The 27,519-nt window shown below is 40.9% G+C and overlaps 75 non-coding genes across 75 annotated transcripts; all 75 read left to right on the top strand.

Annotated features, from left to right (window-relative positions):
- The first annotated feature begins 59 nt into the window (after positions 1–59).
- Positions 60–132, top strand: Trnak-uuu. The gene has a single exon. It is a non-coding gene; the product is annotated as a tRNA-Lys (tRNA).
- A 74-nt stretch (positions 133–206) lies between these two features.
- On the top strand, positions 207–279 carry Trnak-uuu. Its single transcript has one exon. It is a non-coding gene; the product is annotated as a tRNA-Lys (tRNA).
- A 369-nt stretch (positions 280–648) lies between these two features.
- On the top strand, positions 649–721 carry Trnak-uuu. Its single transcript has one exon. It is a non-coding gene; the product is annotated as a tRNA-Lys (tRNA).
- Positions 722–1,090: 369 nt separating this feature from the next.
- On the top strand, positions 1,091–1,163 carry Trnak-uuu. Its single transcript has one exon. It is a non-coding gene; the product is annotated as a tRNA-Lys (tRNA).
- Positions 1,164–1,237: 74 nt separating this feature from the next.
- Positions 1,238–1,310, top strand: Trnak-uuu. Its single transcript has one exon. It is a non-coding gene; the product is annotated as a tRNA-Lys (tRNA).
- Positions 1,311–1,679: 369 nt separating this feature from the next.
- Positions 1,680–1,752, top strand: Trnak-uuu. Its single transcript has one exon. It is a non-coding gene; the product is annotated as a tRNA-Lys (tRNA).
- Positions 1,753–2,121: 369 nt separating this feature from the next.
- Trnak-uuu lies at positions 2,122–2,194 on the top strand. The gene has a single exon. It is a non-coding gene; the product is annotated as a tRNA-Lys (tRNA).
- Positions 2,195–2,394: 200 nt separating this feature from the next.
- Trnak-uuu lies at positions 2,395–2,467 on the top strand. Its single transcript has one exon. It is a non-coding gene; the product is annotated as a tRNA-Lys (tRNA).
- Positions 2,468–2,541: 74 nt separating this feature from the next.
- Positions 2,542–2,614, top strand: Trnak-uuu. The gene has a single exon. It is a non-coding gene; the product is annotated as a tRNA-Lys (tRNA).
- A 369-nt stretch (positions 2,615–2,983) lies between these two features.
- Trnak-uuu lies at positions 2,984–3,056 on the top strand. Its single transcript has one exon. It is a non-coding gene; the product is annotated as a tRNA-Lys (tRNA).
- A 74-nt stretch (positions 3,057–3,130) lies between these two features.
- Positions 3,131–3,203, top strand: Trnak-uuu. Its single transcript has one exon. It is a non-coding gene; the product is annotated as a tRNA-Lys (tRNA).
- A 369-nt stretch (positions 3,204–3,572) lies between these two features.
- On the top strand, positions 3,573–3,645 carry Trnak-uuu. The gene has a single exon. It is a non-coding gene; the product is annotated as a tRNA-Lys (tRNA).
- Positions 3,646–4,160: 515 nt separating this feature from the next.
- On the top strand, positions 4,161–4,233 carry Trnak-uuu. The gene has a single exon. It is a non-coding gene; the product is annotated as a tRNA-Lys (tRNA).
- A 369-nt stretch (positions 4,234–4,602) lies between these two features.
- On the top strand, positions 4,603–4,675 carry Trnak-uuu. The gene has a single exon. It is a non-coding gene; the product is annotated as a tRNA-Lys (tRNA).
- A 74-nt stretch (positions 4,676–4,749) lies between these two features.
- Positions 4,750–4,822, top strand: Trnak-uuu. The gene has a single exon. It is a non-coding gene; the product is annotated as a tRNA-Lys (tRNA).
- Positions 4,823–5,189: 367 nt separating this feature from the next.
- On the top strand, positions 5,190–5,264 carry Trnak-uuu. The gene has a single exon. It is a non-coding gene; the product is annotated as a tRNA-Lys (tRNA).
- Positions 5,265–5,632: 368 nt separating this feature from the next.
- Positions 5,633–5,705, top strand: Trnak-uuu. Its single transcript has one exon. It is a non-coding gene; the product is annotated as a tRNA-Lys (tRNA).
- Positions 5,706–6,074: 369 nt separating this feature from the next.
- On the top strand, positions 6,075–6,147 carry Trnak-uuu. Its single transcript has one exon. It is a non-coding gene; the product is annotated as a tRNA-Lys (tRNA).
- A 74-nt stretch (positions 6,148–6,221) lies between these two features.
- Positions 6,222–6,294, top strand: Trnak-uuu. The gene has a single exon. It is a non-coding gene; the product is annotated as a tRNA-Lys (tRNA).
- Positions 6,295–7,105: 811 nt separating this feature from the next.
- Trnak-uuu lies at positions 7,106–7,178 on the top strand. The gene has a single exon. It is a non-coding gene; the product is annotated as a tRNA-Lys (tRNA).
- Positions 7,179–7,252: 74 nt separating this feature from the next.
- Positions 7,253–7,325, top strand: Trnak-uuu. Its single transcript has one exon. It is a non-coding gene; the product is annotated as a tRNA-Lys (tRNA).
- Positions 7,326–7,694: 369 nt separating this feature from the next.
- On the top strand, positions 7,695–7,767 carry Trnak-uuu. The gene has a single exon. It is a non-coding gene; the product is annotated as a tRNA-Lys (tRNA).
- A 74-nt stretch (positions 7,768–7,841) lies between these two features.
- Trnak-uuu lies at positions 7,842–7,914 on the top strand. The gene has a single exon. It is a non-coding gene; the product is annotated as a tRNA-Lys (tRNA).
- Positions 7,915–8,283: 369 nt separating this feature from the next.
- On the top strand, positions 8,284–8,356 carry Trnae-uuc. The gene has a single exon. It is a non-coding gene; the product is annotated as a tRNA-Glu (tRNA).
- A 369-nt stretch (positions 8,357–8,725) lies between these two features.
- Trnak-uuu lies at positions 8,726–8,798 on the top strand. Its single transcript has one exon. It is a non-coding gene; the product is annotated as a tRNA-Lys (tRNA).
- A 74-nt stretch (positions 8,799–8,872) lies between these two features.
- Positions 8,873–8,945, top strand: Trnak-uuu. The gene has a single exon. It is a non-coding gene; the product is annotated as a tRNA-Lys (tRNA).
- A 369-nt stretch (positions 8,946–9,314) lies between these two features.
- Positions 9,315–9,387, top strand: Trnak-uuu. Its single transcript has one exon. It is a non-coding gene; the product is annotated as a tRNA-Lys (tRNA).
- Positions 9,388–9,756: 369 nt separating this feature from the next.
- On the top strand, positions 9,757–9,829 carry Trnak-uuu. Its single transcript has one exon. It is a non-coding gene; the product is annotated as a tRNA-Lys (tRNA).
- A 74-nt stretch (positions 9,830–9,903) lies between these two features.
- On the top strand, positions 9,904–9,976 carry Trnak-uuu. Its single transcript has one exon. It is a non-coding gene; the product is annotated as a tRNA-Lys (tRNA).
- A 516-nt stretch (positions 9,977–10,492) lies between these two features.
- Trnak-uuu lies at positions 10,493–10,565 on the top strand. Its single transcript has one exon. It is a non-coding gene; the product is annotated as a tRNA-Lys (tRNA).
- A 369-nt stretch (positions 10,566–10,934) lies between these two features.
- Trnak-uuu lies at positions 10,935–11,007 on the top strand. The gene has a single exon. It is a non-coding gene; the product is annotated as a tRNA-Lys (tRNA).
- Positions 11,008–11,376: 369 nt separating this feature from the next.
- On the top strand, positions 11,377–11,449 carry Trnak-uuu. The gene has a single exon. It is a non-coding gene; the product is annotated as a tRNA-Lys (tRNA).
- A 369-nt stretch (positions 11,450–11,818) lies between these two features.
- Positions 11,819–11,891, top strand: Trnak-uuu. Its single transcript has one exon. It is a non-coding gene; the product is annotated as a tRNA-Lys (tRNA).
- Positions 11,892–11,965: 74 nt separating this feature from the next.
- On the top strand, positions 11,966–12,038 carry Trnak-uuu. The gene has a single exon. It is a non-coding gene; the product is annotated as a tRNA-Lys (tRNA).
- Positions 12,039–12,407: 369 nt separating this feature from the next.
- Positions 12,408–12,480, top strand: Trnak-uuu. Its single transcript has one exon. It is a non-coding gene; the product is annotated as a tRNA-Lys (tRNA).
- Positions 12,481–12,554: 74 nt separating this feature from the next.
- Trnak-uuu lies at positions 12,555–12,627 on the top strand. The gene has a single exon. It is a non-coding gene; the product is annotated as a tRNA-Lys (tRNA).
- A 369-nt stretch (positions 12,628–12,996) lies between these two features.
- Trnak-uuu lies at positions 12,997–13,069 on the top strand. The gene has a single exon. It is a non-coding gene; the product is annotated as a tRNA-Lys (tRNA).
- Positions 13,070–13,437: 368 nt separating this feature from the next.
- Trnak-uuu lies at positions 13,438–13,510 on the top strand. The gene has a single exon. It is a non-coding gene; the product is annotated as a tRNA-Lys (tRNA).
- A 74-nt stretch (positions 13,511–13,584) lies between these two features.
- Trnak-uuu lies at positions 13,585–13,657 on the top strand. The gene has a single exon. It is a non-coding gene; the product is annotated as a tRNA-Lys (tRNA).
- An 811-nt stretch (positions 13,658–14,468) lies between these two features.
- Trnak-uuu lies at positions 14,469–14,541 on the top strand. The gene has a single exon. It is a non-coding gene; the product is annotated as a tRNA-Lys (tRNA).
- A 74-nt stretch (positions 14,542–14,615) lies between these two features.
- Positions 14,616–14,688, top strand: Trnak-uuu. The gene has a single exon. It is a non-coding gene; the product is annotated as a tRNA-Lys (tRNA).
- A 369-nt stretch (positions 14,689–15,057) lies between these two features.
- Trnak-uuu lies at positions 15,058–15,130 on the top strand. The gene has a single exon. It is a non-coding gene; the product is annotated as a tRNA-Lys (tRNA).
- Positions 15,131–15,204: 74 nt separating this feature from the next.
- Positions 15,205–15,277, top strand: Trnak-uuu. The gene has a single exon. It is a non-coding gene; the product is annotated as a tRNA-Lys (tRNA).
- Positions 15,278–15,646: 369 nt separating this feature from the next.
- On the top strand, positions 15,647–15,719 carry Trnae-uuc. The gene has a single exon. It is a non-coding gene; the product is annotated as a tRNA-Glu (tRNA).
- A 369-nt stretch (positions 15,720–16,088) lies between these two features.
- Trnak-uuu lies at positions 16,089–16,161 on the top strand. The gene has a single exon. It is a non-coding gene; the product is annotated as a tRNA-Lys (tRNA).
- A 74-nt stretch (positions 16,162–16,235) lies between these two features.
- Trnak-uuu lies at positions 16,236–16,308 on the top strand. The gene has a single exon. It is a non-coding gene; the product is annotated as a tRNA-Lys (tRNA).
- Positions 16,309–16,824: 516 nt separating this feature from the next.
- Positions 16,825–16,897, top strand: Trnak-uuu. The gene has a single exon. It is a non-coding gene; the product is annotated as a tRNA-Lys (tRNA).
- A 369-nt stretch (positions 16,898–17,266) lies between these two features.
- Trnak-uuu lies at positions 17,267–17,339 on the top strand. The gene has a single exon. It is a non-coding gene; the product is annotated as a tRNA-Lys (tRNA).
- Positions 17,340–17,708: 369 nt separating this feature from the next.
- On the top strand, positions 17,709–17,781 carry Trnak-uuu. Its single transcript has one exon. It is a non-coding gene; the product is annotated as a tRNA-Lys (tRNA).
- Positions 17,782–17,855: 74 nt separating this feature from the next.
- Trnak-uuu lies at positions 17,856–17,928 on the top strand. Its single transcript has one exon. It is a non-coding gene; the product is annotated as a tRNA-Lys (tRNA).
- Positions 17,929–18,444: 516 nt separating this feature from the next.
- Trnak-uuu lies at positions 18,445–18,517 on the top strand. Its single transcript has one exon. It is a non-coding gene; the product is annotated as a tRNA-Lys (tRNA).
- Positions 18,518–18,886: 369 nt separating this feature from the next.
- Trnak-uuu lies at positions 18,887–18,959 on the top strand. Its single transcript has one exon. It is a non-coding gene; the product is annotated as a tRNA-Lys (tRNA).
- Positions 18,960–19,328: 369 nt separating this feature from the next.
- Trnak-uuu lies at positions 19,329–19,401 on the top strand. Its single transcript has one exon. It is a non-coding gene; the product is annotated as a tRNA-Lys (tRNA).
- A 369-nt stretch (positions 19,402–19,770) lies between these two features.
- Positions 19,771–19,843, top strand: Trnak-uuu. Its single transcript has one exon. It is a non-coding gene; the product is annotated as a tRNA-Lys (tRNA).
- Positions 19,844–20,212: 369 nt separating this feature from the next.
- Trnak-uuu lies at positions 20,213–20,285 on the top strand. Its single transcript has one exon. It is a non-coding gene; the product is annotated as a tRNA-Lys (tRNA).
- Positions 20,286–20,359: 74 nt separating this feature from the next.
- On the top strand, positions 20,360–20,432 carry Trnak-uuu. The gene has a single exon. It is a non-coding gene; the product is annotated as a tRNA-Lys (tRNA).
- Positions 20,433–20,948: 516 nt separating this feature from the next.
- Positions 20,949–21,021, top strand: Trnak-uuu. Its single transcript has one exon. It is a non-coding gene; the product is annotated as a tRNA-Lys (tRNA).
- Positions 21,022–21,390: 369 nt separating this feature from the next.
- On the top strand, positions 21,391–21,463 carry Trnak-uuu. Its single transcript has one exon. It is a non-coding gene; the product is annotated as a tRNA-Lys (tRNA).
- A 369-nt stretch (positions 21,464–21,832) lies between these two features.
- On the top strand, positions 21,833–21,905 carry Trnak-uuu. The gene has a single exon. It is a non-coding gene; the product is annotated as a tRNA-Lys (tRNA).
- Positions 21,906–21,979: 74 nt separating this feature from the next.
- On the top strand, positions 21,980–22,052 carry Trnak-uuu. Its single transcript has one exon. It is a non-coding gene; the product is annotated as a tRNA-Lys (tRNA).
- A 369-nt stretch (positions 22,053–22,421) lies between these two features.
- On the top strand, positions 22,422–22,494 carry Trnak-uuu. Its single transcript has one exon. It is a non-coding gene; the product is annotated as a tRNA-Lys (tRNA).
- A 74-nt stretch (positions 22,495–22,568) lies between these two features.
- Positions 22,569–22,641, top strand: Trnak-uuu. Its single transcript has one exon. It is a non-coding gene; the product is annotated as a tRNA-Lys (tRNA).
- Positions 22,642–23,010: 369 nt separating this feature from the next.
- On the top strand, positions 23,011–23,083 carry Trnak-uuu. The gene has a single exon. It is a non-coding gene; the product is annotated as a tRNA-Lys (tRNA).
- Positions 23,084–23,452: 369 nt separating this feature from the next.
- On the top strand, positions 23,453–23,525 carry Trnak-uuu. Its single transcript has one exon. It is a non-coding gene; the product is annotated as a tRNA-Lys (tRNA).
- Positions 23,526–23,894: 369 nt separating this feature from the next.
- Trnak-uuu lies at positions 23,895–23,967 on the top strand. Its single transcript has one exon. It is a non-coding gene; the product is annotated as a tRNA-Lys (tRNA).
- A 369-nt stretch (positions 23,968–24,336) lies between these two features.
- Trnak-uuu lies at positions 24,337–24,409 on the top strand. Its single transcript has one exon. It is a non-coding gene; the product is annotated as a tRNA-Lys (tRNA).
- Positions 24,410–24,777: 368 nt separating this feature from the next.
- Trnak-uuu lies at positions 24,778–24,850 on the top strand. The gene has a single exon. It is a non-coding gene; the product is annotated as a tRNA-Lys (tRNA).
- A 74-nt stretch (positions 24,851–24,924) lies between these two features.
- Trnak-uuu lies at positions 24,925–24,997 on the top strand. The gene has a single exon. It is a non-coding gene; the product is annotated as a tRNA-Lys (tRNA).
- A 369-nt stretch (positions 24,998–25,366) lies between these two features.
- Positions 25,367–25,439, top strand: Trnak-uuu. The gene has a single exon. It is a non-coding gene; the product is annotated as a tRNA-Lys (tRNA).
- A 74-nt stretch (positions 25,440–25,513) lies between these two features.
- On the top strand, positions 25,514–25,586 carry Trnak-uuu. Its single transcript has one exon. It is a non-coding gene; the product is annotated as a tRNA-Lys (tRNA).
- A 369-nt stretch (positions 25,587–25,955) lies between these two features.
- On the top strand, positions 25,956–26,028 carry Trnak-uuu. The gene has a single exon. It is a non-coding gene; the product is annotated as a tRNA-Lys (tRNA).
- A 368-nt stretch (positions 26,029–26,396) lies between these two features.
- Positions 26,397–26,469, top strand: Trnak-uuu. Its single transcript has one exon. It is a non-coding gene; the product is annotated as a tRNA-Lys (tRNA).
- Positions 26,470–26,543: 74 nt separating this feature from the next.
- Trnak-uuu lies at positions 26,544–26,616 on the top strand. Its single transcript has one exon. It is a non-coding gene; the product is annotated as a tRNA-Lys (tRNA).
- A 369-nt stretch (positions 26,617–26,985) lies between these two features.
- On the top strand, positions 26,986–27,058 carry Trnak-uuu. The gene has a single exon. It is a non-coding gene; the product is annotated as a tRNA-Lys (tRNA).
- A 368-nt stretch (positions 27,059–27,426) lies between these two features.
- On the top strand, positions 27,427–27,499 carry Trnak-uuu. The gene has a single exon. It is a non-coding gene; the product is annotated as a tRNA-Lys (tRNA).
- Positions 27,500–27,519: the final 20 nt, after the last annotated feature.

Below are 27,519 nucleotides of genomic sequence, written 5' to 3' on the forward strand. Positions count from 1 at the left end.
TTTGACAGAAAATCGTTTGCACATTTCTCGACCTTTTTTGGTAAGACATGTCTACTAGCGCCCGGTTAGCTCAGATGGTAGAGCATCAGACTTTTAATCTGAGGGTCATGGGTTCGAGCCCCATATCGGGCGACTTACTTTGCTCTTTTTAACAGAAAATAGTTTGCACATTTCTCGACCTTTTTTGGTAAGACATGTCTACGAGCGCCAGGTTAGCTCAGATGGTAGAGCATCAGACTTTTAATCTGAGGGTCATGGGTTCGAGCCCCATATCGGGCGACGTATTTTTCTCTTTTTAACAGAAACGTTTGCCCATCTCTCGACCTCTCTAACACATTAGCATCAATTATTTTCGCGCCGTATTGAAAATGCTGGTCTTTTAGAGAACGCAAAGCTTGGTATAGCATTATTTAAATCTAAATCAGAACATTTTAGCTGGAAAAGTCTAGGAATGATATATGAAATGAAATTTGAATTAATCGCTAAGGGGAATTGTCCTGACATGTTGACGCATTGACGACTGATTGATAACTGATTATTCTTGAGCCCGTGGGTGGGAGGAGCTTTCGCTTTTATAGCGGAACCTAGTGTTCAACAGAAAACAGTTTGCTCATCTCTCGACCTTATTTGTAAGATATTACAAGAAGCGCCAGGTTAGCTCAGATGGTAGAGCATCAGACTTTTAATCTGAGGGTCATGGGTTCGAGCCCCATATCGGGCGACTTATTTTTCTTTTTTTAACAGAAACGTTTGCCCATCTCTCGACCTCTCTAACACATTAGCATCAATTATTCTCGCTCTGTATTGAAAATGCTCGTATTTTAGAGCACGCAAAGCTTGGTATAGCATTATTTGAATAAAAATCAGAACATTTTAGCTGGAAGAGTCTAGGAATGATATATGAAATGAAATTTGAATTAATCGCTAAAGGGAATTGTCCTGGCGTGATGACGCATTGACGACTGATTGATAACTGATTGTTCGTGAGCCCGTGGATGGGAGGAGCTTTCGCTTTTCTAGCGGAACCTCGTGTTCAACAGAAAACAGTTTGCTGATCTCTCGACCTTATTTGTAAGATATTACAACAAGCGCCCGGTTAGCTCAGATGGTAGAGCATCAGACTTTTAATCTGAGGGTCATGGGTTCGAGCCCCATATCGGGCGACTTACTTTGCTCTTTTTGACAGAAAATAGTTTGCACATTTCTCGACCTTTTTTGGTAAGACATGTCTACTAGCGCCCGGTTAGCTCAGATGGTAGAGCATCAGGCTTTTAATCTGAGGGTCATGGGTTCGAGCCCCATATCGGGCGACTTATTTTTCTCTTTTTAACAGAAAAGTTTGCCCATCTCTCGACCTCTCTAACACATTAGCATCAATTATTCCCGCGCTGTATTGAAACTGCTCGTCTTTTAGAGCACGCAAAGCTTGGTATAGCATTATTTAACTATAAATCAGAACATTTCAGCTGGAAAAGTCTAGGAATGATATATGAAATGAAAATTGAATTAATCGCTAAGGGGAATTGTCCTGACATGTTGACGCATTGACGACTGATTGATAACTGATTGTTCGTGAGCCCGTGGGTGGCAGGAGCTTTCGCTTTTATAGCGGAACCTCGTGTTCAACAGAAAACAGTTTGCTCATCTCTCGACCTTATTTGTAAGATATTACAACAAGCGCCCGGTTAGCTCAGATGGTAGAGCATCAGACTTTTAATCTGAGGGTCATGGGTTCGAGCCCCATATCGGGCGACTTATTTTTCTCTTTTTAACAGAAACGTTTGCCCATCTCTCGACCTCTCTAACACATTAGCATCAATTTTTCTCGCGCTGTATTAAAACTGCTCGTCTTTTAGAGCACGCAAACCTTGGTATAGCATTATTTAACTATAAATCAGAACATTTCAGCTGGAAAAGTCTAGGAATGATATATGAAATGAAATTTGAATTAATCGCTAAGGGAAATAGTCCTGACATGTTGACGCATTGAAGACTGATTGATAACTGATTGTTCGTGAGCCCGTGGGTGGGAGGAGCTTTCGCTTTTATAGCGGAACCTAGTGTTCAACAGAAAACAGTTTGCTCATCTCTCGACCTTATTTGTAAGATATTACAAGAAGCGCCAGGTTAGCTCAGATGGTAGAGCATCAGACTTTTAATCTGAGGGTCATGGGTTCGAGCCCCATATCTGGCGACTTATTTTTCTTTTTTTAACAGAAACGTTTGCCCATCTCTCGACTTGACGACTTGACGATCATCTTGACGACTGATTGATAACTGATTGTTCGTGAGCCCGTGGGTGGGAGGAGCTTTCGCTTTTATAGCGGAACCTCGTGTTCAACAGAAAACAGTTTGCTCATCTCTCGACCTTATTTGTAAGATATTACAACAAGCGCCCGGTTAGCTCAGATGGTAGAGCATCAGACTTTTAATCTGAGGGTCATGGGTTCGAGCCCCATATCGGGCGACTTACTTTGCTCTTTTTAACAGAAAATAGTTTGCACATTTCTCGACCTTTTTTGGTAAGACATGTCTACGAGCGCCCGGTTAGCTCAGATGGTAGAGCATCAGACTTTTAATCTGAGGGTCATGGGTTCGAGCCCCATATCGGGCGACTTATTTTTCTCTTTTTAACAGAAAAGTTTGCCCATCTCTCGACCTCTCTAACACATTAGCATCAATTATTCTCGCAATGTAATGAAAATGCTCGTCTTTTAGAGCACGCAAAGCTTGGTATAGCATTATTTAACTATAAATCAGAACATTTTAGCTGGAAAAGTCTAGGAATGATATATGAAATGAAATTTGAATTAATCGCTAAAGGGAATTGTCCTGGCGTGATGACGCATTGACGACTGATTGATAACTGATTTTTCGTGAGCCCGTGGATGGGAGGAGCTTTCGCTTTTCTAGCGGAACCTCGTGTTCAACAGAAAACAGTTTGCTCATCTCTCGACCTTATTTGTAAGATATTACAACAAGCGCCCGGTTAGCTCAGATGGTAGAGCATCAGACTTTTAATCTGAGGGTCATGGGTTCGAGCCCCATATCGGGCGACTTACTTTGCTCTTTTTAACAGAAAATAGTTTGCACATTTCTCAACCTTTTTTGGTAAGACATGTCTACTAGCGCCCGGTTAGCTCAGATGGTAGAGCATCAGACTTTTGATCTGAGGTTCATGGGTTCGAGCCCCATATCGGGCGACTTATTTTTCTCTTTTTAACAGAAAAGTTTGCCCATCTCTCGACCTCTCTAACACATTAGCATCAATTATTCCCGCGCTGTATTGAAACTGCTCGTCTTTTAGAGCACGCAAAGCTTGGTATAGCATTATTTAACTATAAATCAGAACATTTCAGCTGGAAAAGTCTAGGAATGATATATGAAATGAAATTTGAATTAATCGCTAAGGGGAATTGTCCTGACATGTTGACGCATTGACGACTGATTGATAACTGATTATTCTTGAGCCCGTGGGTGGGAGGAGCTTTCGCTTTTATAGCGGAACCTAGTGTTCAACAGAAAACAGTTTGCTCATCCTTCGACCTTATTTGTAAGATATTACAACAAGCGCCCGGTTAGCTCAGATGGTAGAGCATCAGACTTTTAATCTGAGGGTCATGGGTTCGAGCCCCATATTGGGCGACTTACTTTGCTCTTTTTAACAGAAAATAGTTTGCACATTTCTCGACCTTTTTTGGTAAGACATGTCTACGAGCGCCAGGTTAGCTCAGATGGTAAGCATCAGACTTTTAATCTGAGGGTCATGGGTTCGAGCCCCATATCGGGCGACTTATTTTTCTCTTTTTAACAGAAAAGTTTGCCCATCTCTCGACCTCTCTAACACATTAGCATCAATTATTTTCGCGCCGTATTGAAAATGCTCGTCTTTTAGAGAACGCAAAGCTTGGTATAGCATTATTTAAATCTAAATCAGAACATTTTAGCTGGAAAAGTCTAGGAATGATATATGAAATGAAATTTGAATTAATCGCTAAGGGGAATTGTCCTGACATGTTGACGCATTGACGACTGATTGATAACTGATTGTTCTTGAGCCCGTGGGTGGGAGGAGCTTTCGCTTCTATAGCGGAACCTAGTGTTCAACAGAAAACAGTTTGCTCATCTCTCGACCTTATTTGTAAGATATTACAAGAAGCGCCAGGTTAGCTCAGATGGTAGAGCATCAGACTTTTAATCTGAGGGTCATGGGTTCGAGCCCCATATCGGGCGACTTATTTTTCTTTTTTTAACAGAAACGTTTGCCCATCTCTCGACCTCTCTAACACATTAGCATCAATTATTCTCGCTCTGTATTGAAAATGCTCGTATTTTAGAGCACGCAAAGCTTGGTATAGCATTATTTGAATAAAAATCAGAACATTTTAGCTGGAAGAGTCTAGGAATGATATATGAAATGAAATTTGAATTAATCGCTAAAGGGAATTGTCCTGGCGTGATGACGCATTGACGACTGATTGATAACTGATTGTTCGTGAGCCCGTGGATGGGAGGAGCTTTCGCTTTTCTAGCGGAACCTCGTGTTCAACAGAAAACAGTTTGCTGATCTCTCGACCTTATTTGTAAGATATTACAACAAGCGCCAAGTTAGCTCAGATGGTAGAGCATCAGACTTTTAATCTGAGGGTCATGGGTTCGAGCCCCATATCGGGCGACTTACTTTGCTCTTTTTAACAGAAAATAGTTTGCACATTTCTCGACCTTTTTTGGTAAGACATGTCTACTAGCGCTTGGTTAGCTCAGATGGTAGAGCATCAGACTTTTAATCTGAGGGTCATGGGTTCGAGCCACATATCGGGCGACTTATTTTTCTCTTTTTAACAGAAAAGTTTGCCCATCTCTCGACCTCTCTAACACATTAGCATCAATTATTCCCGCTCTGTATTGAAACTGCTCGTCTTTTAGAGCACGCAAAGCTTGGTATAGCAGTATTTAACTATAAATCAGAACATTTCAGCTGGAAAAGTCTAGGAATGATATATGAAATGAAATTTGAATTAATCGCTAAGGGGAATTGTCCTGAAATGTTGACGCATTGACGACTGATTGATAACTGATTGTTCGTGAGCCCGTGGGTGGGAGGAGCTTTCGCTTTTATAACGGAACCTCGTGTTCAACAGAAAACAGTTTGCTCATCTCTCGACCTTATTTGTAAGATATTACAACAAGCCCCCGGTTAGCTCAGATGGTAGAGCATCAGACTTTTAATCTGAGGGTCATGGGTTCGAACCCCATATCGGGCGACTTATTTTTCTCTTTTTAACAGAAACGTTTGCCCATCTCTCGACCTCTCTAACACATTAGCATCAATTTTTCTCGCGCTGTATTGAAACTGCTCGTCGTTTAGAGCACGCAAACTTTGGTATAGCATTATTAATTATAAATCAGAACATTTCAGCTGGAAAAGTCTAGGAATGATATATGAAATGAAATTTGAATTAATCGCTAAGGGGAATTGTCCTGACATGTTGACGCATTGAAGACTGATTGATAACTGATTGTTCGTGAGCCCGTGGGTGGGAGGAGCTTTCGCTTTTATAGCGGAACCTAGTGTTCAACAGAAAACAGTTTGCTCATCTCTCGACCTTATTTGTAAGATATTACAAGAAGCGCCAGGTTAGCTCAGATGGTAGAGCATCAGACTTTTAATCTGAGGGTCATGGGTTCGAGCCCCATATCTGGCGACTTATTTTTCTTTTTTTAACAGAAACGTTTGCCCATCTCTCGACCTCTCTAACACATTAGCATCAATTATTCTCGCTCTGTATTGAAAATGCTCGTATTTTAGAGCACGCAAAGCTTGGTATAGCATTATTTAAATATAAATCAGAACATTTTAGCAGGAAAAGTCTAGGAATGATATATGAAATGAAATTTGAATTAATCGCTAAGGGGAATTGTCCTGACATGTTGACGCATTGACGACTGATTGATAACTGATTGTTCGTGAGCCCGTGGGTGGGAGGAGCTTTCGCTTTTATAGCGGAACCTCGTGTTCAACAGAAAACAGTTTGCTCATCTTTCGACCTTATTTGTAAGATATTACAACAAGCGCCCGGTTAGCTCAGATGGTAGAGCATCAGACTTTTAATCTGAGGGTCATGGGTTCGAGCCCCATATCGGGCGACTTACTTTGCTCTTTTTAACAGAAAATAGTTTGCACATTTCTCGACCTTTTTTGGTAAGACATGTCTACGAGCGCCAGGTTAGCTCAGATGGTAGAGCATCAGACTTTTAATCTGAGGGTCATGGGTTCGAGCCCCATATCGGGCGACTTATTTTTCTCTTTTTAACAGAAACGTTTGCCCATCTCTCGACCTCTCTAACACATTAGCATCAATTATTTTCGCGCCGTATTAAAAATGCTCGTCTTTTAGAGAACGCACAGCTGGGTATAGCATTATTTAAATATATATCAGAACATTTTAGCTGGAAAAGTCTAGGAATGATATATGAAATGAAATTTGAATTAATCGCTAAGGGGAATTGTCCTGACATGTTGACGCATTGACGACTGATTGATAACTGATTATTCTTGAGCCCGTGGGTGGGAGGAGCTTTCGCTTTTATAGCGGAACCTAGTGTTCAACAGAAAACAGTTTGCTCATCTCTCGACCTTATTTGTAAGATATTACAAGAAGCGCCAGGTTATCTCAGATGGTAGAGCATCAGACTTTTAATCTGAGGGTCATGTTGTCGATCCCCATATCGGGCGACATATTTTTCTTTTTTTAACAGAAACGTTTGCCCATCTCTCGACCTCTCTAACACATTAGCATCAATTATTCTCGCTCTGTATTGAAAATGCTCGTATTTTAGAGCACGCAAAGCTTGGTATAGCATTATTTAAATATAAATAAGAACATTTTAGCAGGAAAAGTCTAGGAATGATATATGAAATGAAATTTGAATTAATCGCTAAGGGGAATTGTCCTGACATGTTGACGCATTGACGACTGATTGATAACTGATTGTTCGTGAGCCCGTGGGTGGGAGGAGCTTTCGCTTTTATAGCGGAACCTCGTGTTCAACAGAAAACAGTTTGCTCATCTCTCGACCTTATTTGTAAGATATTACAAGAAGCGCCCGGTTAGCTCAGATGGTAGAGCATCAGACTTTTAATCTGAGGGTCATGGGTTCGAGCCCCATATCGGGCGACTTACTTTGCTCTTTTTAACAGAAAATAGTTTGCACATTTCTCGACCTTTTTTGGTAAGACATGTCTACGAGCGCCCGGTTGGCTCAGATGGTAGAGCATCAGACTTTTAATCTGAGTGTCATGGGTTCAAGCCCCATATCGGGCGACTTATTTTTCTCTTTTTAACAGTAAAGTTTGCCCATCTCTCGACCTCTCTAACACATTAGCATCAATTATTCTCGCGCCGTATTGAAAATGCTCGTCTTTTAGAGCACGCAAAGCTTGGTATAGCATTATTTAAATATAAATCAGAACATTTTAGAAGGAAAAGTCTAGGAATGATATATGAAATGAAATTTGAATTAATCGCTAAGGGGAATTGTCCTGACATGTTGACGCATTGACGACTGATTGATAACTGATTGTTCGTGAGCCCGTGGGTGGGAGGAGCTTTCGCTTTTATAGCGGAACCTCGTGTTCAACAGAAAACAGTTTGCTCATCTCTCGACCTTATTTGTAAGATATTACAACAAGCGCCCGGTTAGCTCAGATGGTAGAGCATCAGACTTTTAATCTGAGGGTCATGGGTTCGAGCCCCATATCGGGCGACTTACTTTGCTCTTTTTAACAGAAAATAGTTTGCACATTTCTCGACCTTTTTTGGTAAGACATGTCTACGAGCGCCCGGTTAGCTCAGATGGTAGAGCATCAGACTTTTAATCTGAGGGTCATGGGTTCGAGCCCCATATCGGGCGACTTATTTTTCTCTTTTTAACAGAAAAGTTTGCCCATCTCTCGACCTCTTTAACACATTAGCATCAATTATTTTCGCGCCGTATTGAAAATGCTCGTCTTTTAGAGAACGCACAGCTGGGTATAGCATTATTTAAATATAAATCAGAACATTTCAGCTGGAAAAGTCTAGGAATAATATATGAAATGAAATTTGAATAAATTGCTAAGGGGAATTGTCCTGACATGTTGACGCATTGACGACTGATTGATAACTGATTGTTCGTGAGCCCGTGGGTGGGAGGAGCTTTCCCTTTTATAGCGGAACCTCGTGTTCAACAGAAAACAGTTTGCTCATCTCTCGACCTTATTTGTAAGATATTACAACAAGCGCCCGGTTAGCTCAGATGGTAGAGCATCAGACTTTCAATCTGAAGGTCATGGGTTCGAGCCCCATATCGGGCGACTTATTTTTCTCTTTTTAACAGAAACGTTTGCCCATCTCTCGACCTCTCTAACACATTAGCATCAATTATTCTCGCGCTGCATTGAAACTGCTCGTCTTTTAGAGCACGCAAAGCTTGGTATAGCATTATTTAACTATAAATCAAAACATTTCAGCTGGAAAAGTCTAGGAATGATATCTGAAATGAAATTTGAATTAATCGCTAAGGGGAATTGTCTTGACATGTTGACGCATTGACGACTGATTGATAACTGATTGTTCGTGAGCCCGTGGGTGGGAGGAGCTTTCGCTTTTATAGCGGAACCTCGTGTTCAACAGAAAACAGTTTGCTCATCTCTCGACCTTATTTGTAAGATATTACAACAAGCGCCCGGTTAGCTCAGATGGTAGAGCATCAGACTTTTAATCTGAGGGTCATGGGTTCGAGCCCCATATCGGGCGACTTACTTTGCTCTTCTTAACAGAAAATAGTTTGCACATTTCTCGACCTTTTTTGGTAAGACATGTCTACGAGCGCCCGGTTAGCTCAGATGGTAGAGCATCAGACTTTTAATCTGAGGGTCATGGGTTCGAGCCCCATATCGGGCGACTTATTTTTCTCTTTTTAACAGAAAAATTTGCCCATCTCTCGACCTCTCTAACACATTAGCATCAATTATTTTCGCGCCGTATTGAAAATGCTCGTCTTTTAGAGAACGCACAGCTGGGTATAGCATTATTTAAATATAAATCAGAACATTTTAGCTGGAATAGTCTAGGAATGATATATGAAATGAAATTTGAATTAATCGCTAAGGGGAATTGTCCTGACATGTTGACGCATTGTCGACTGATTGATAACTGATTATTCTTGAGCCCGTGGGTGGGAGGAGCTTTCGCTTTTATAGCGGAACCTCGTGTTCAACAGAAAACAGTTTGCTCATCTCTCGACCTTATTTGTAAGATATTACAAGAAGCGCCAGGTTAGCTCAGATGGTAGAGCATCAGACTTTTAATCTGAGGGTCATGGGTTCGAGCCCCATATCGGGCGAATTATTTTTCTCTTTTTAACAGAAAAGTTTGCCCATCTCTCGACCTCTCTAACACATTAGCATCAATTATTTTCGCTCTGTATTGAAAATGCTCGTATTTTAGAGCACGCACAGCTGGGTATAGCATTATTTAAATATAAATCAGAACATTTCAGCTGGAAAAGTCTAGGAATGATATATGAAATGAAATTTGAATTAATCGCTAAGGGGAATTGTCCTGACATGTTGACGCATTGACGACTGATTGATAACTGATTGTTCGTGAGCCCGTGGGTGGGAGGAGCTTTCGCTTTTATAGCGGAACCTCGTGTTCAACAGAAAACAGTTTGCTCATCTCTAGACCTTATTTGTAAGATATTACAACAAGCGCCCGGTTAGCTCAGATGGTAGAGCATCAGACATTTAATCTGAGGGTCATGGGTTCGAGCGCCATATCGGGCGACTTACTTTGCTCTTTTTAACAGAAAATAGTTTGCACATTTCTCGACCTTTTTTGGTAAGACATGTCTACGAGCGCCCGGTTGGCTCAGATGATAGAGCATCAGACTTTTAATCTGAGGGTCATGGGTTCGAGCCCCATATCGGGCGACTTATTTTTCTCTTTTTAACAGAAATGTTTGCCCATCTCTCGACCTCTCTAACACATTAGCATCAATTATTCTCGCGCCGTATTGAAAATGCTCGCCTTTTAGAGCACGCAAAGCTTGGTATAGCATTATTTAAATATAAATCAGAACATTTTAGAAGGAAAAGTCTAGGAATGATATATGAAATGAAATTTAAATTAATCGCTAAGGGGAATTGTCCTGACATGTTGACGCATTGACGACTGATTGATAACTGATTGTTCGTGAGCCCGTGGGTGGGAGGAGCTTTCCCTTTTATAGCGGAACCTCGTGTTCAACAGAAAACAGTTTGCTCATCTCTCGACCTTATTTGTAAGATATTACAACAAGCGCCCGGTTAGCTCAGATGGTAGAGCATCCGACTTTTAATCTGAGGGTCATGGGTTCAAGCCCAATATCGGGCGACTTACTTTGCTCTTTTTAACAGAAAATAGTTTGCACATTTCTCGACCTTTTTTGGTAAGACATGTCTACGAGCGCCCGGTTGGCTCAGATGGTAGAGCATCAGACTTTTAATCTGAGGGTCATGGGTTCGAGCCCCATATCGGGCTACTTATTTTTCTCTTTTTAACAGAAAAGTTTGCCCATCTCTCGACCTCTCTAACACATTAGCATCAATTATTCTCGCGCCGTATTGAAAATGCTCGTCTTTTAGAGCACGCACAGCTGGGTATAGCATTATTTAAATATAAATCAGAACATTTTAGCTGGAAAAGTTTAGGAATGATATATGAAATGAAATTTGAATTAAGCCCTTAAGGGAATTGTCCTGACATGTTGACGCATTGACGACTGATTGATAACTGATTGTTCGTGAGCCCGTGGGTGGGAGGAGCTTTCGCTTTTCTAGCGGAACCTCGTGTTCAACAGAAAACAGTTTGCTAATCTTTCGACCTTATTTGTAAGATATTACAACAAGCGCCCGGTTACCTCAGATGGTAGAGCATCAGACTTTTAATCTGAGGGTCATGGGTTCGAGCCCCATATCGGGCGACTTATTTTTCTCTTTTTAACAGAAAAGTTTGCCCATCTCTCGACCTCTCTAACGCATTAGCATCAATTATTCTCGCGCTGTATTGAAAATGCTTGTCTTTTAGAGCACGCTAAGCTTGGTATAGCATTATTTAACTATAAATCAGAACATTTTAGCTGGAAAAGTCTAGGAATGATATATGAAATGAAATTTGAATTAATCGCTAAGGGGAATTGTCCTGACATGTTAATGCATTGACGACTGATTGATAACTGATTGTTCGTGAGCCCGTGGGTGGGAGGAGCTTTCGCTTTTATAGCGGAACCTCGTGTTCAACAGAAAACAGTTTGCTGATCTCTCGACCTTATTTGTAAGATATTACAACAAGCGCCCGGTTAGCTCAGATGGTAGAGCATCAGACTTTTAATCTGAGGGTCATGGGTTCGAGCCCCATATCGGGCGACTTATTTTTCTCTTTTTAACAGAAAAGTTTGCCCATCTCTCGAACTCTCCAACAAATTAGCATCAATTATTTTCGCGCCGTATTGAAAATGCTCGTCTTTTAGAGCACGCACAGCTGGGTATAGCATTATTTAAATATAAATCAGATTATTTTAGCTGAAAAAGTCTAGGAATGATATATGAAATGAAATTTGAATTAATCGCTAAGGGGAATTGTCCTGACATGTTGACGCATTGACGACTGATTGATAACTGATTATTCTTGAGCCCGTGGGTGGGAGGAGCTTTCGCTTTTATAGCGGAACCTCGTGTTCAACAGAAAACAGTTTGCTCATCTCTCGACCTTATTTGTAAGATATTACAATAAGCGCCCGGTTAGCTCAGATGGTAGAGCATCAGACTTTTAATCTGAGGGTCATGGGTTCGAGCCCCATATCGGGTGACTTACTTTGCACTTTTTAACAGAAAATAGTTTGGACATTTCTCGACCTTTTTTGGTAAGACATGTCTACGAGCGCCCGGTTAGCTCAGATGGTAGAGCATCAGACTTTTAATCTGAGGGTCATGGGTTCGAGCCCCATATCGGGCGACTTATTTTTCTCTTTTTAACAGAAAAGTTTGCCCATCTCTCGAACTCTCCAACAAATTAGCATCAATTATTTTCGCGCCGTATTGAAAATGCTCGTCTTTTAGAGCACGCACAGCTGGGTATAGCATTATTTAAATATAAATCAGAATATTTTAGCTGAAAAAGTCTAGGAATGATATATGAAATGAAATTTGAATTAATCGCTAAGGGGAATTGTCCTGACATGTTGACGCATTGACGACTGATTGATAACTGATTATTCTTGAGCCCGTGGGTGGGAGGAGCTTTCGCTTTTATAGCGGAACCTCGTGTTCAACAGAAAACAGTTTGCTCATCTTTCGACCTTATTTGTAAGATATTACAACAAGCGCCCGGTTAGCTCAGATGGTAGAGCATCAGACTTTTAATCTGAGGGTCATGGGTTCGAGCCCCATATCGGGCGACTTACTTTGCTCTTTTTAACAGAAAATAGTTTGCACATTTCTCGACCTTTTTTGGTAAGACATGTCTACTAACGCCCGGTTAGCTCAGATGGTTGAGCATCAGACTTTTAATCTGAGGGTCATGGGTTCGAGCCCCATATCGGGCGACTTATTTTTCTCTTTTTAACAGAAAAGTTTACCCATCTCTCGACCTCTCTAACATATTAGCATCAATTATTCTCGCGCCGTATTGAAAATGCTCGTCTTTTAGAGCACGCACAGCTGGGTATAGCATTATTTAAATATAAATCATAACATTTTAGCATGAAAAGTATAGGAATGATATATGAAATGAAATTTGAATTAATAGCTTAGGGGAATTGTCCTGACATGTTAACGCATTGACGACTGATTAATAACTGATTGTTCGTGAGCCCGTGGGTGGGAGGAGCTTTCGCTTTTATAGCGGAACCTCGTGTTCAACAGAAAACAGTTTGCTCATCTTTCGACCTTATATGTAAGATATTACAAGAAGCGCCCGGTTACCTCAGACGGTAGAGCATCAGACTTTTAATCTGAGGGTCATGGGTTCGAGCCCCATATCGGGCGACTTATTTTTCTCTTTTTAACAGAAAAGTTTGCCCATCTCTCGACCTCTCTAACACATTAGCATCAATTATTCTCGCGCTGTATTGAAAATGCTCGTCTTTTAGAGCACGCAAAGCTTGGTATAGCATTATTTACCTATAAATCAGAACATTTTAGCTTGAAATGTCTAGGAATGATATATGAAATGAAATTTGAATTAATCGCTAAGGGGAATTGTCCTGACATGTTGACGCATTGACGACTGATTGATAACTGAATGTTTGTGAGCCCGTGGGTGGGAGGAGCTTTCGCTTTCTAGCGGAACCTCGTGTTCAACAGAAAACAGTTTGCTGATCTCTCGACCTTATTTGTAAGATATTACAACAAGCGCCCGGTTAGCTCAGATGGTAGAGCATCAGACTTTTAATCTGAGGGTCATGGGTTCGAGCCCCATATCGGGCGACTTACTTTGCTCTTTTTAACAGAAAATAGTTTGCACATTTCTCAACCGTTTTTGGTAAGACATGTCTACTAACGCCCGGTTAGCTCAGATGGTAGAGCATCAGACTTTTAATCTGAGGGTCATGGGTTCGAGCCCCATATCGGGCGACTTATTTTTCTCTTTTTAACAGAAAAGTTTACCCATCTCTCGACCTCTCTAACATATTAGCATCAATTATTCTCGCGCCGTATTGAAAATGCTCGTCTTTTAGAGCACGCACAGCTGGGTATAGCATTATTTAAATATAAATCATAACATTTTAACATGAAAAGTATAGGAATGATATATGAAATGAAATTTGAATTAATCGCTAAGGGGAATTGTCCTGACATGTTGACGCATTGACGACTGATTGATAACTGATTATTCTTGAGCCCGTGGGTGGGAGGAGCTTTCGCTTTTATAGCGGAACCTAGTGTTCAACAGAAAACAGTTTGCTCATCTCTCGACCTTATTTGTAAGATATTACAAGAAGCGCCAGGTTATCTCAGATGGTAGAGCATCAGACTTTTAATCTGAGGGTCATGTTGTCGATCCCCATATCGGGCGACTTATTTTTCTTTTTTTAACAGAAACGTTTGCCCATCTCTCGACCTCTCTAACACATTAGCATCAATTATTCTTGCTCTGTATTGAAAATGCTCGTATTTTAGAGCACGCAAAGCTTGGTATAGCATTATTTAAATATAAATAAGAACATTTTAGCAGGAAAAGTCTAGGAATGATATATAAAATAAAATTTGAATTAATCGCTAAGGGGAATTGTCCTGACATGTTGACGCATTGACGACTGATTGATAACTGATTGTTCGTGAGCCCGTGGGTGGGAGGAGCTTTCGCTTTTATAGCGGAACCTCGTGTTCAACAGAAAACAGTTTGCTCATCTCTCGACCTTATTTGTAAGATATTACAACAAGCGCCCGGTTAGCTCAGATGGTAGAGCATCAGACTTTTAATCTGAGGGTCATGGGTTCGAGCCCCATATCGGGCGACTTACTTTGCTCTTTTTAACAGAAAATAGTTTGCACATTTCTCGACCTTTTTTGGTAAGACATGTCTACGAGCGCCCGGTTGGCTCAGATGGTAGAGCATCAGACTTTTAATCTGAGGGTCATGGGTTCAAGCCCCATATCGGGCGACTTATTTTTCTCTTTTTAACAGTAAAGTTTGCCCATCTCTCGACCTCTCTAACACATTAGCATCAATTATTCTCGCGCCGTATTGAAAATGCTCGTCTTTTAGAGCACGCAAAGCTTGGTATAGCATTATTTAAATATAAATCAGAACATTTTAGAAGGAAAAGTCTAGGAATGATATATGAAATGAAATTTGAATTAATCGCTAAGGGGAATTGTCCTGACATGTTGACGCATTGACGACTGATTGATAACTGATTGTTCGTGAGCCCGTGGGTGGGAGGAGCTTTCGCTTTTATAGCGGAACCTCGTGTTCAACAGAAAACAGTTTGCTCATCTCTCGACCTTATTTGTAAGATATTACAACAAGCGCCCGGTTAGCTCAGATGGTAGAGCATCAGACTTTTAATCTGAGGGTCATGGGTTCGAGCCCCATATCGGGCGACTTACTTTGCTCTTTTTAACAGAAAATAGTTTGCACATTTCTCGACCTTTTTTGGTAAGACATGTCTACGAGCGCCCGGTTAGCTCAGATGGTAGAGCATCAGACTTTTAATCTGAGGGTCATGGGTTCGAGCCCCATATCGGGCGACTTATTTTTCTCTTTTTAACAGAAAAGTTTGCCCATCTCTCGACCTCTCTAACACATTAGCATCAATTATTTTCGCGCCGTATTGAAAATGCTCGTCTTTTAGAGAACGCACAGCTGGGTATAGCATTATTTAAATATAAATCAGAACATTTCAGCTGGAAAAGTCTAGGAATGATATATGAAATGAAATTTGAATAAATTGCTAAGGGGAATTGTCCTGACATGTTGACGCATTGACGACTGATTGATAACTGATTGTTCGTGAGCCCGTGGGTGGGAGGAGCTTTCCCTTTTATAGCGGAACCTCGTGTTCAACAGAAAACAGTTTGCTCATCTCTCGACCTTATTTGTAAGATATTACAACAAGCGCCCGGTTAGCTCAGATGGTAGAGCATCAGACTTTCAATCTGAAGGTCATGGGTTCGAGCCCCATATCGGGCGACTTATTTTTCTCTTTTTAACAGAAACGTTTGCCCATCTCTCGACCTCTCTAACACATTAGCATCAATTATTCTCGCGCTGCATTGAAACTGCTCGTCTTTTAGAGCACGCAAAGCTTGGTATAGCATTATTTAACTATAAATCAGAACATTTCAGCTGGAAAAGTCTAGGAATGATATCTGAAATGAAATTTGAATTAATCGCTAAGGGGAATTGTCTTGACATGTTGACGCATTGACGACTGATTGATAACTGATTGTTCGTGAGCCCGTGGGTGGGAGGAGCTTTCGCTTTTATAGCGGAACCTCGTGTTCAACAGAAAACAGTTTGCTCATCTCTCGACCTTATTTGTAAGATATTACAACAAGCGCCCGGTTAGCTCAGATGGTAGAGCATCAGACTTTTAATCTGAGGGTCATGGGTTCGAGCCCCATATCGGGCGACTTACTTTGCTCTTCTTAACAGAAAATAGTTTGCACATTTCTCGACCTTTTTTGGTAAGACATGTCTACGAGCGCCCGGTTAGCTCAGATGGTAGAGCATCAGACTTTTAATCTGAGGGTCATGGGTTCGAGCCCCATATCGGGCGACTTATTTTTCTCTTTTTAACAGAAAAATTTGCCCATCTCTCGACCTCTCTAACACATTAGCATCAATTATTCTCGCGCCGTATTGAAAATGCTCGCCTTTTAGAGCACGCAAAGCTTGGTATAGCATTATTTAAATATAAATCAGAACATTTTAGCAGGAAAAGTCTAGGAATGATATATGAAATGAAATTTAAATTAATCGCTAAGGGGAATTGTCCTGACATGTTGACGCATTGACGACTGATTGATAACTGATTGTTCGTGAGCCCGTGGGTGGGAGGAGCTTTCCCTTTTATAGCGGAACCTCGTGTTCAACAGAAAACAGTTTGCTCATCTCTCGACCTTATTTGTAAGATATTACAACAAGCGCCCGGTTAGCTCAGATGGTAGAGCATCCGACTTTTAATCTGAGGGTCATGGGTTCAAGCCCAATATCGGGCGACTTACTTTGCTCTTTTTAACAGAAAATAGTTTGCACATTTCTCGACCTTTTTTGGTAAGACATGTCTACGAGCGCCCGGTTGGCTCAGATGGTAGAGCATCAGACTTTTAATCTGAGGGTCATGGGTTCGAGCCCCATATCGGGCGACTTATTTTTCTCTTTTTAACAGAAAAGTTTGCCCATCTCTCGACCTCTCTAACACATTAGCATCAATTATTCTCGCGCCGTATTGAAAATGCTCGTCTTTTAGAGCACGCACAGCTGGGTATAGCATTATTTAAATATAAATCAGAACATTTTAGCTGGAAAAGTCTAGGAATGATATATGAAATGAAATTTGAATTAAGCCCTTAAGGGAATTGTCCTGACATGTTGACGCATTGACGACTGATTGATAACTGATTGTTCGTGAGCCCGTGGGTGGGAGGAGCTTTCGCTTTTCTAGCGGAACCTCGTGTTCAACAGAAAACAGTTTGCTAATCTTTCGACCTTATTTGTAAGATATTACAACAAGCGCCCGGTTACCTCAGATGGTAGAGCATCAGACTTTTAATCTGAGGGTCATGGGTTCGAGCCCCATATCGGGCGACTTATTTTTCTCTTTTTAACAGAAAAGTTTGCCCATCTCTCGACCTCTCTAACGCATTAGCATCAATTATTCTCGCGCTGTATTGAAAATGCTTGTCTTTTAGAGCACGCTAAGCTTGGTATAGCATTATTTAACTATAAATCAGAACATTTTAGCTGGAAAAGTCTAGGAATGATATATGAAATGAAATTTGAATTAATCGCTAAGGGGAATTGTCCTGACATGTTAATGCATTGACGACTGATTGATAACTGATTGTTCGTGAGCCCGTGGGTGGGAGGAGCTTTCGCTTTTATAGCGGAACCTCGTGTTCAACATAAAACAGTTTGCTGATCTCTCGACCTTATTTGTAAGATATTACAACAAGCGCCCGGTTAGCTCAGATGGTAGAGCATCAGACTTTTAATCTGAGGGTCATGGGTTCGAGCCCCATATCGGGCGACTTACTTTGCTCTTTTTAACAGAAAATAGTTTGCACATTTCTCGACCTTTTTTGGTAAGACATGTCTACGAGCGCCCGGTTGGCTCAGATGATAGAGCATCAGACTTTTAATCTGAGGGTCATGGGTTCGAGCCCCATATCGGGCGACTTATTTTTCTCTTTTTAACAGAAAAGTTTGCCCATCTCTCGACCTCTCTAACACATTAGCATCAATTATTCTCGCGCCGTATTGAAAATGCTCGCCTTTTAGAGCACGCAAAGCTTGGTATAGCATTATTTAAATATAAATCAGAACATTTTAGCAGGAAAAGTCTAGGAATGATATATGAAATGAAATTTAAATTAATCGCTAAGGGGAATTGTCCTGACATGTTGACGCATTGACGACTGATTGATAACTGATTGTTCGTGAGCCCGTGGGTGGGAGGAGCTTTCCCTTTTATAGCGGAACCTCGTGTTCAACAGAAAACAGTTTGCTCATCTCTCGACCTTATTTGTAAGATATTACAACAAGCGCCCGGTTAGCTCAGATGGTAGAGCATCCGACTTTTAATCTGAGGGTCATGGGTTCAAGCCCAATATCGGGCGACTTACTTTGCTCTTTTTAACAGAAAATAGTTTGCACATTTCTCGACCTTTTTTGGTAAGACATGTCTACGAGCGCCCGGTTGGCTCAGATGGTAGAGCATCAGACTTTTAATCTGAGGGTCATGGGTTCGAGCCCCATATCGGGCGACTTATTTTTCTCTTTTTAACAGAAAAGTTTGCCCATCTCTCGACCTCTCTAACACATTAGCATCAATTATTCTCGCGCCGTATTGAAAATGCTCGTCTTTTAGAGCACGCACAGCTGGGTATAGCATTATTTAAATATAAATCAGAACATTTTAGCTGGAAAAGTCTAGGAATGATATATGAAATGAAATTTGAATTAAGCCCTTAAGGGAATTGTCCTGACATGTTGACGCATTGACGACTGATTGATAACTGATTGTTCGTGAGCCCGTGGGTGGGAGGAGCTTTCGCTTTTCTAGCGGAACCTCGTGTTCAACAGAAAACAGTTTGCTAATCTTTCGACCTTATTTGTAAGATATTACAACAAGCGCACGGTTACCTCAGATGGTAGAGCATCAGACTTTTAATCTGAGGGTCATGGGTTCGAGCCCCATATCGGGCGACTTATTTTTCTCTTTTTAACAGAAAAGTTTGCCCATCTCTCGACCTCTCTAACGCATTAGCATCAATTATTCTCGCGCTGTATTGAAAATGCTTGTCTTTTAGAGCACGCTAAGCTTGGTATAGCATTATTTAACTATAAATCAGAACATTTTAGCTGGAAAAGTCTAGGAATGATATATGAAATGAAATTTGAATTAATCGCTAAGGGGAATTGTCCTGACATGTTAATGCATTGACGACTGATTGATAACTGATTGTTCGTGAGCCCGTGGGTGGGAGGAGCTTTCGCTTTTATAGCGGAACCTCGTGTTCAACAGAAAACAGTTTGCTGATCTCTCGACCTTATTTGTAAGATATTACAACAAGCGCCCGGTTAGCTCAGATGGTAGAGCATCAGACTTTTAATCTGAGGGTCATGGGTTCGAGCCCCATATCGGGCGACTTATTTTTCTCTTTTTAACAGAAAAGTTTGCCCATCTCTCGAACTCTCCAACAAATTAGCATCAATTATTTTCGCGCCGTATTGAAAATGCTCGTCTTTTAGAGCACGCACAGCTGGGTATAGCATTATTTAAATATAAATCAGAACATTTTAGCTGAAAAAGTCTAGGAATGATATATGAAATGAAATTTAAATTAATCGCTAAGGGGAATTGTCCTGACATGTTGACGCATTGACGACTGATTGATAACTGATTATTCTTGAGCCCGTGGGTGGGAGGAGCTTTCGCTTTTATAGCGGAACCTCGTGTTCAACAGAAAACAGTTTGCTCATCTCTCGACCTTATTTGTAAGATATTACAAGAAGCGCCAGGTTAGCTCAGATGGTAGAGCATCAGACTTTTAATCTGAGGGTCATGGGTTCGAGCCCCATATCGGGCGAATTATTTTTCTCTTTTTAACAGAAAAGTTTGCCCATCTCTCGACCTCTCTAACACATTAGCATCAATTATTTTCGCTCTGTATTGAAAATGCTCGTATTTTAGAGCACGCACAGCTGGGTATAGCATTATTTAAATATAAATCAGAACATTTCAGCTGGAAAAGTCTAGGAATGATATATGAAATGAAATTTGAATTAATCGCTAAGGGGAATTGTCCTGACATGTTGACGCATTGACGACTGATTGATAACTGATTGTTCGTGAGCCCGTGGGTGGGAGGAGCTTTCGCTTTTATAGCGGAACCTCGTGTTCAACAGAAAACAGTTTGCTTATCTCTAGACCTTATTTGTAAGATATTACAACAAGCGCCCGGTTAGCTCAGATGGTAGAGCATCAGACATTTAATCTGAGGGTCATGGGTTCGAGCCCCATATCGGGCGACTTACTTTGCTCTTTTTAACAGAAAATAGTTTGCACATTTCTCGACCTTTTTTGGTAAGACATGTCTACGAGCGCCCGGTTGGCTCAGATGATAGAGCATCAGACTTTTAATCTGAGGGTCATGGGTTCGAGCCCCATATCGGGCGACTTATTTTTCTCTTTTTAACAGAAAAGTTTGCCCATCTCTCGACCTCTCTAACACATTAGCATCAATTATTCTCGCGCCGTATTGAAAATGCTCGCCTTTTAGAGCACGCAAAGCTTGGTATAGCATTATTTAAATATAAATCAGAACATTTTAGCAGGAAAAGTCTAGGAATGATATATGAAATGAAATTTAAATTAATCGCTAAGGGGAATTGTCCTGACATGTTGACGCATTGACGACTGATTAATAACTGATTGTTCGTGAGCCCGTGGGTGGGAGGAGCTTTCCCTTTTATAGCGGAACCTCGTGTTCAACAGAAAACAGTTTGCTCATCTCTCGACCTTATTTGTAAGATATTACAACAAGCGCCCGGTTAGCTCAGATGGTAGAGCATCCGACTTTTAATCTGAGGGTCATGGGTTCAAGCCCAATATCGGGCGACTTACTTTGCTCTTTTTAACAGAAAATAGTTTGCACATTTCTCGACCTTTTTTTGTAAGACATGTCTACGAGCGCCCGGTTGGCTCAGATGGTAGAGCATCAGACTTTTAATCTGAGGGTCATGGGTTCGAGCCCCATATCGGGCGACTTATTTTTCTCTTTTTAACAGAAAAGTTTGCCCATCTCTCGACCTCTCTAACACATTAGCATCAATTATTCTCGCGCCGTATTGAAAATGCTCGTCTTTTAGAGCACGCACAGCTGGGTATAGCATTATTTAAATATAAATCAGAACATTTTAGCTGGAAAAGTCTAGGAATGATATATGAAATGAAATTTGAATTAAGCCCTTAAGGGAATTGTCCTGACATGTTGACGCATTGACGACTGATTGATAACTGATTGTTCGTGAGCCCGTGGGTGGGAGGAGCTTTCGCTTTTCTAGCGGAACCTCGTGTTCAACAGAAAACAGTTTGCTAATCTTTCGACCTTATTTGTAAGATATTACAACAAGCGCTTGGTTACCTCAGATGGTAGAGCATCAGACTTTTAATCTGAGGGTCATGGGTTCGAGCCCCATATCGGGCGACTTATTTTTCTCTTTTTAACAGAAAAGTTTGCCCATCTCTCGACCTCTCTAACGCATTAGCATCAATTATTCTCGCGCTGTATTGAAAATGCTTGTCTTTTAGAGCACGCTAAGCTTGGTATAGCATTATTTAACTATAAATCAGAACATTTTAGCTGGAAAAGTCTAGGAATGATATATGAAATGAAATTTGAATTAATCGCTAAGGGGAATTGTCCTGACATGTTAATGCATTGACGACTGATTGATAACTGATTGTTCGTGAGCCCGTGGGTGGGAGGAGCTTTCGCTTTTATAGCGGAACCTCGTGTTCAACAGAAAACAGTTTGCTGATCTCTCGACCTTATTTGTAAGATATTACAACAAGCGCCCGGTTAGCTAAGATGGTAGAGCATCAGACTTTTAATCTGAGGGTCATGGGTTCGAGCCCCATATCGGGCGACTTACTTTGCTCTTTTTAACAGAAAATAGTTTGCACATTTCTCGACCTTTTTTGGTAAGACATGTCTACGAGCGCCCGGTTGGCTCAGATGATAGAGCATCAGACTTTTAATCTGAGGGTCATGGGTTCGAGCCCCATATCGGGCGACTTATTTTTCTCTTTTTAACAGAAAAGTTTGCCCATCTCTCGACCTCTCTAACACATTAGCATCAATTATTCTCGCGCCGTATTGAAAATGCTCGCCTTTTAGAGCACGCAAAGCTTGGTATAGCATTATTTAAATATAAATCAGAACATTTTAGCAGGAAAAGTCTAGGAATGATATATGAAATGAAATTTAAATTAATCGCTAAGGGGAATTGTCCTGACATGTTGACGCATTGACGACTGATTGATAACTGATTGTTCGTGAGCCCGTGGGTGGGAGGAGCTTTCCCTTTTATAGCGGAACCTCGTGTTCAACAGAAAACAGTTTGCTCATCTCTCGACCTTATTTGTAAGATATTACAACAAGCGCCCGGTTAGCTCAGATGGTAGAGCATCCGACTTTTAATCTGAGGGTCATGGGTTCAAGCCCAATATCGGGCGACTTACTTTGCTCTTTTTAACAGAAAATAGTTTGCACATTTCTCGACCTTTTTTGGTAAGAAATGTCTACGAGCGCCCGGTTGGCTCAGATGGTAGAGCATCAGACTTTTAATCTGAGGGTCATGGGTTCGAGCCCCATATCGGGCGACTTATTTTTCTCTTTTTAACAGAAAAGTTTGCCCATCTCTCGACCTCTCTAACACATTAGCATCAATTATTCTCGCGCCGTATTGAAAATGCTCGTCTTTTAGAGCACGCACAGCTGGGTATAGCATTATTTAAATATAAATCAGAACATTTTAGCTGGAAAAGTCTAGGAATGATATATGAAATGAAATTTGAATTAAGCCCTTAAGGGAATTGTCCTGACATGTTGACGCATTGACGACTGATTGATAACTGATTGTTTGTGAGCCCGTGGGTGGGAGGAGCTTTCGCTTTTCTAGCGGAACCTCGTGTTCAACAGAAAACAGTTTGCTAATCTTTCGACCTTATTTGTAAGATATTACAACAAGCGCCCGGTTACCTCAGATGGTAGAGCATCAGACTTTTAATCTGAGGGTCATGGGTTCGAGCCCCATATCGGGCGACTTATTTTTCTCTTTTTAACAGAAAAGTTTGCCCATCTCTCGACCTCTCTAACGCATTAGCATCAATTATTCTCGCGCTGTATTGATAATGCTTGTCTTTTAGAGCACGCTAAGCTTGGTATAGCATTATTTAACTATAAATCAGAACATTTTAGCTGGAAAAGTCTAGGAATGATATATGAAATGAAATTTGAATTAATCGCTAAGGGGAATTGTCCTGACATGTTAATGCATTGACGACTGATTGATAACTGATTGTTCGTGAGCCCGTGGGTGGGAGGAGCTTTCGCTTTTATAGCGGAACCTCGTGTTCAACAGAAAACAGTTTGCTGATCTCTCGACCTTATTTGTAAGATATTACAACAAGCGCCCGGTTAGCTCAGATGGTAGAGCATCAGACTTTTAATCTGAGGGTCATGGGTTCGAGCCCCATATCGGGCGACTTATTTTTCTCTTTTTAACAGAAAAGTTTGCCCATCTCTCGAACTCTCCAACAAATTAGCATCAATTATTTTCGCGCCGTATTGAAAATGCTCGTCTTTTAGAGCACGCACAGCTGGGTATAGCATTATTTAAATATAAATCAGAACATTTTAGCTGAAAAAGTCTAGGAATGATATATGAAATGAAATTTGAATTAATCGCTAAGGGGAATTGTCCTGACATGTTGACGCATTGACGACTGATTGATAACTGATTATTCTTGAGCCCGTGGGTGGGAGGAGCTTTCGCTTTTATAGCGGAACCTCGTGTTCAACAGAAAACAGTTTGCTCATCTCTCGACCTTATTTGTAAGATTTTACAATAAGCGCCCGGTTAGCTCAGATGGTAGAGCATCAGACTTTTAATCTGAGGGTCATGGGTTCGAGCCCCATATCGGGCGACTTATTTTTCTCTTTTTAACAGAAACGTTTGCCCATCTCTCGACCTCGCTAACACATTAGCATCAATTGTTCTCGCTCTGTATTGAAAATGCGCGTATTTTAGAGCACGCAAAGCTTGGTATAGCATTATTTAAATATAAATCAGAACATTTTAGCAGGAAAAGTCTAGGAATGATATATGAAATGAAATTTGAATTAAGCCCTTAAGGGAATTGTCCTGACATGTTGACGCATTGACGACTGATTGATAACTGATTGTTCGTGAGCCCGTGGGTGGGAGGAGCTTTCGCTTTTATAGCGGAACCTCGTGTTCAACAGAAAACAGTTTGCTGATCTCTCGACCATATTTGTAAGATATTACAACAAGCGCCCGGTTAGCTCAGATGGTAGAGCATCAGACTTTTAATCTGAGGGTCATGGGTTCGAGCCCCATATCGGGCGACTTATTTTTCTCTTTTTAACAGAAACGTTTGCCCATCTCTCGACCTCTCTAACACATTAGCATCAATTATTCTCGCGCTGTATTGAAAATGCTCGTATTTTAGAGCACGCAAAGCTTGGTATAGCATTATTTAAATATAAATCAGAACATTTTAGCAGGAAAAGTCTAGGAATGATATATGAAATGAATTTGAATTAATCGCTAAGGGGAATTGTCCTGACATGTTGACGCATTGACGACTGATTGATAACTGATTGTTCGTGAGCCCGTTGGTGGGAGGAGCTTTCGCTTTTATAGCGGAACCTCGTGTTCAACAGAAAACAGTTTGCTCATCTCTCGACCTTATTTGTAAGATATTACAACAAGCGCCCGGTTAGCTCAGATGGTAGAGCATCAGACTTTTAATCTGAGGGTCATGGGTTCGAGCCCCATATCGGGTGACTTACTTTGCACTTTTTAACAGAAAATAGTTTGGACATTTCTCGACCTTTTTTGGTAAGACATGTCTACGAGCGCCCGGTTAGCTCAGATGGTAGAGCATCAGACTTTTAATCTGAGGGTCATGGGTTCGAGCCCCATATCGGGCGACTTATTTTTCTCTTTTTAACAGAAAAGTTTGCCCATCTCTCGAACTCTCCAACAAATTAGCATCAATTATTTTCGCGCCGTATTGAAAATGCTCGTCTTTTAGAACACGCAGAGCTGGGTATAGCATTATTTAAATATAAATCAGAATATTTTAGCTGAAAAAGTCTAGGAATGATATATGAAATAAAATTTGAATTAATCGCTAAGGGGAATTGTCCTGACATGTTGACGCATTGACGACTGATTGATAACTGATTATTCTTGAGCCCGTGGGTGGGAGGAGCTTTCGCTTTTATAGCGGAACCTCGTGTTCAACAGAAAACAGTTTGCTCATCTTTCGACCTTATTTGTAAGATATTACAACAAGCGCCCGGTTAGCTCAGATGGTAGAGCATCAGACTTTTAATCTGAGGGTCATGGGTTCGAGCCCCATATCGGGCGACTTACTTTGCTCTTTTTAACAGAAAATAGTTTGCACATTTCTCGACCTTTTTTGGTAAGACATGTCTACTAACGCCCGGTTAGCTCAGATGGTTGAGCATCAGACTTTTAATCTGAGGGTCATGGGTTCGAGCCCCATATCGGGCGACTTATTTTTCTCTTTTTAACAGAAAAGTTTACCCATCTCTCGACCTCTCTAACATATTAGCATCAATTATTCTCGCGCCGTATTGAAAATGCTCGTCTTTTAGAGCACGCACAGCTGGGTATAGCATTATTTAAATATAAATCATAACATTTTAGCATGAAAAGTATAGGAATGATATATGAAATGAAATTTGAATTAATAGCTAAGGGGAATTGTCCTGACATGTTAACGCATTGACGACTGATTGATAACTGATTGTTCGTGAGCCCGTGGGTGGGAGGAGCTTTCGCTTTTATAGCGGAACCTCGTGTTCAACAGAAAACAGTTTGCTCATCTTTCGACCTTATATGTAAGATATTACAAGAAGCGCCCGGTTACCTCAGACGGTAGAGCATCAGACTTTTAATCTGAGGGTCATGGGTTCGAGCCCCATATCGGGCGACTTATTTTTCTCTTTTTAACAGAAAAGTTTGCCCATCTCTCGACCTCTCTAACACATTAGCATCAATTATTCTCGCGCTGTATTGAAAATGCTCGTCTTTTAGAGCACGCAAAGCTTGGTATAGCATTATTTAACTATAAATCAGAACATTTTAGCTTGAAATGTCTAGGAATGATATATGAAATGAAATTTGAATTAATCGCTAAGGGGAATTGTCCTGACATGTTGACGCATTGACGACTGATTGATAACTGAATGTTTGTGAGCCCGTGGGTGGGAGGAGCTTTCGCTTTCTAGCGGAACCTCGTGTTCAACAGAAAACAGTTTGCTGATCTCTCGACCTTATTTGTAAGATATTACAACAAGCGCCCGGTTAGCTCAGATGGTAGAGCATCAGACTTTTAATCTGAGGGTCATGGGTTCGAGCCCCATATCGGGCGACTTACTTTGCTCTTTTTAACAGAAAATAGTTTGCACATTTCTCAACCGTTTTTGGTAAGACATGTCTACTAACGCCCGGTTAGCTCAGATGGTAGAGCATCAGACTTTTAATCTGAGGGTCATGGGTTCGAGCCCCATATCGGGCGACTTATTTTTCTCTTTTTAACAGAAAAGTTTACCCATCTCTCGACCTCTCTAACATATTAGCATCAATTATTCTCGCGCCGTATTGAAAATGCTCGTCTTTTAGAGCACGCACAGCTGGGTATAGCATTATTTAAATATAAATCATAACATTTTAGCATGAAAAGTATAGGAATGATATATGAAATGAAATTTGAATTAATAGCTAAGGGGAATTGTCCTGACATGTTAACGCATTGACGACTGATTGATAACTGATTGTTCGTGAGCCCGTGGGTGGCAGGAGCTTTCGCTTTTATAGCGGAACCTCGTGTTCAACAGAAAACAGTTTGCTCATCTTTCGACCTTATATGTAAGATATTACAAGAAGCGCCCGGTTACCTCAGACGGTAGAGCATCAGACTTTTAATCTGAGGGTCATGGGTTCGAGCCCCATATCGGGCGACTTATTTTTCTCTTTTTAACAGAAAAGTTTGCCCATCTCTCGACCTCTCTAACACATTAGCATCAATTATTCTCGCGCTGTATTGAAAATGCTCGTCTTTTAGAGCACGCAAAGCTTGGTATAGCATTATTTAACTATAAATCAGAACATTTTAGCTTGAAATGTCTAGGAATGATATATGAAATGAAATTTGAATTAATCGCTAAGGGGAATTGTCCTGACATGTTGACGCATTGACGACTGATTGATAACTGAATGTTTGTGAGCCCGTGGGTGGGAGGAGCTTTCGCTTTCTAGCGGAACCTCGTGTTCAACAGAAAACAGTTTGCTGATCTCTCGACCTTATTTGTAAGATATTACAACAAGCGCCCGGTTAGCTCAGATGGTAGAGCATCAGACTTTTAATCTGAGGGTCATGGGTTCGAGCCCCATATCGGGCGACTTACTTTGCTCTTTTTAA

The sequence above is a fragment of the Nematostella vectensis genome, chromosome 12 (assembly GCF_932526225.1).
Source record: "Nematostella vectensis chromosome 12, jaNemVect1.1, whole genome shotgun sequence".
Classification (NCBI taxonomy): domain Eukaryota; kingdom Metazoa; phylum Cnidaria; class Anthozoa; order Actiniaria; family Edwardsiidae; genus Nematostella; species Nematostella vectensis.